Source organism: Pinus tabuliformis, chromosome 7 (genome assembly GCF_031772625.1).
Source record: "Pinus tabuliformis cultivar Carrire ecotype Pingquan chromosome 7, CPIR1, whole genome shotgun sequence".
Classification (NCBI taxonomy): Eukaryota; Viridiplantae; Streptophyta; class Pinopsida; order Pinales; family Pinaceae; genus Pinus; species Pinus tabuliformis.
This window is the reverse complement of record NC_142293.1, coordinates 1,797,728,940-1,797,731,826: the sequence shown is the minus strand read 5'-3', so window position 1 is coordinate 1,797,731,826 and position 2,887 is coordinate 1,797,728,940.

Sequence of the window (2,887 nt, the reverse complement as noted above, 5' to 3'; positions counted from 1 at the left end):
TATGGGCCTGGCTCTCTCCCCGTTAAACTTACCCACCCTCCATGCTTGGCATATTTGTCCTTGCCATAGCAACTTGTCTTTCAAGAAGTCTCTTACAAGGTCAAGAGTACATTCATTTTTTCCATAGTCTTTCACCCCTTTAATAATTATGTTTGTTGCCCTATTTTGTCTTTCCTTGCCTTCATTATCTTGCATGTTGTCAACCTGAATATTTGTTTCTCCTTCCTTATTAGCAGAATTGCTAATAACTTGAGCCCAAGTTTTGGAAACTTTGGTGGAATCTTCTTTCATTTCTTCTTTTGAGTTCTCTTCATGGTTGTTTATTTGGACAATCGTTTTCCCTTTATCCTGGGATGATTTCACATTCACTACCTCTATACTTTCCACTACAGATATCTTTATGTTTTGCACATCCGCCTTCATGCGTTGCCATTCTGTCTTCCCTATCAGGAGAGCTTCCTGTAGCAATGCCACTTGTTCTTCTAAAATTTTATTGCTTTCTGCTAACGCCTTGTTCTCAGCCGTTATTATATGAATTTTATGATCTCTTTCCTGCCCTTTAGCTTCTAAAACCTCCAACCTTTGTTTTGCATTTAACAATTCTTTCACATAAAGATCAGATGACCAGGTGAGAGGTGTGGACGTGGGACTATATAAGGCAAAATCATCAATGGTTTTTCCTTTGGACTTCTTGTTGCCATGTGCTTGTGGAGGAGACTTGTTTGAGTGCTTTTTGTGAAGGACTCGGTTACTTTTCTTTTTAGACTATTTCTTCCTTGCTTGCTCCCATTTTAGACAAGCTATTATTCGTTTTAAAATGCCCCGATATTGTTTGGCATTGACCCAAACCCACTTCCCAGCTTTGGCGGATGAGGCAATGAGTAAGAAGAAGAAACAACACTGAAGCCTCCCTTATTAATCTTATTAACTACATAATAGAGATGAGCAACTACAAGCTGCGCCCTCTCTGGAAGAGGTCGAGTAAAACGTCCCATCCCAAGTGGAGGACCAGCGGGTGCCTCAAACATCTCATCATTTGGGTAATCGATGAGTATTTCCTTCACACAGAGAGGACCCCACAGAGGAGGTGTCCATAACCCACCTCTATTCTCTGAGAACGGAACTAAGTTTGATTTACAAAGGGATTATTGGCAGAGGTTACGACGAATCATCATGGGTGAAAGAATCCCTGAAAAAATCTTAAACAGGTGTCCCTCCCCTTCCATTTAATGCCATCAGCTTTTGTGCAAATACTAGCTATATTAATGTTATTACAACTCGAATAATGAAAATATTGTAGTGTGGATAAGCTGTAACTGGAAAGCCCACTCCTATAGGAGTACAACAAAGAACTATGCTAATATCCAATCTAAGAAATCTTCTCTAAGATCTAACGTACGTAAGAAAATTTTAGACATATTAGTACAACGCCAAGTTTCACAGAAGTTCCTTGCAAGATTTAGGGGATCCGTGAGAAGAGAAGACGACTGCAAGTGACCAATAGGCATATTGATAATCCCATTAACATTAAAACACATGCAACACTCCCTACAATCCACCTCCAGTTATGAGCCACAAAATTGAGGAGTCCTAGCTGTTCGCTTCGGCCGCCACTAGTAACATCACTAAACTGTTGAAAGCATATGCGGAGCAGAAGGATGATGATTACTGTGGAGACAACCACAGAGAGAAGGACTACACTTCCCCAGATCTGACCTAATCGGATTTTGAACCGAGAGATGTTATAATGGAAATATAAATATTTTGATTCGGTCAAATAAATGTAGGATGAAATCTACCCAGATCTGACTTTATTGGAGAGATGTTATAATGGAAATATAAATATTTTGATTTGGTCAAATAAAAGTGGGATGAAATCTATCATGTATTGAAAAAATATCTAAAATCCATTATATAATGAAAGAGTATCAATTTTCATTTATCTTAACCGGGACTTGCTCTCTAGGATTTGCTCTCTCTTCAAACTTAGTAAATCTAAATTTAAAATATATCTAAATTGATAAATATTTCAACAATATTCTTATACAAATTACGATTAAACACCAAACCATAAACATCCATGATTAACATTAAAGAATAAAATATAACAAATACTTAATAACAAATATATTAATAACATTACACCAAACCATAAACATCCATGGTCAGCATTAAAGAATAATAGAAAACAAATACATTAATAACACTGTTTCGTATAGGGGTGTGATACTTCTGAAAAGGAAGATATCTAAACTTATAATGGGGAACAAAAGAACCGCTCCCAAAAGGACTAGATAGAAAGAAGTGGAGAAAATTTTAGACATAAATAGTTCAACCTTAAGTTTCACGAAAGTTTATCGGCGGATTCGGGAACAACACACAGATTCATAATCTCATTAACACACTGTAACGGCCACGACCGTCAGTGTAAAAGTCAAACGAAGATATAAACTTATAACTCGGAAATAAAGTGTTGCTGCAAAGAACTGACAATAGTCATGGTAGCGTGCCAAGCTACACAGAAGTTCCTCGGAGGATTTAGGGAATGCAGGAGAAGAGCTGACGACTGTAAGTGAAGAAGAGGCAGACTGACAACCCCATTAACATTAAAACAAATGAACCTCTCCCTGCAATCCACCTCCATTTCTCAACCACAGAATTGAGGAGTCCACGTTCGCCTCTCCCGCCATCCGGAAGATCATTAAACTGTTGAACGAATATGCGAAGGAGGAGGATGGTTACTGTGGATACAACTCCAGAGAGGACTACACTGCTCCAAACGTCTGACCCAACAGGACCTTGAACAGTGAAGACGGCCGTGAGAATCGCCCCATGACTGGTCAGGTACACATTTATCAAGTATTTTATATAGCTGCACATATGGGTA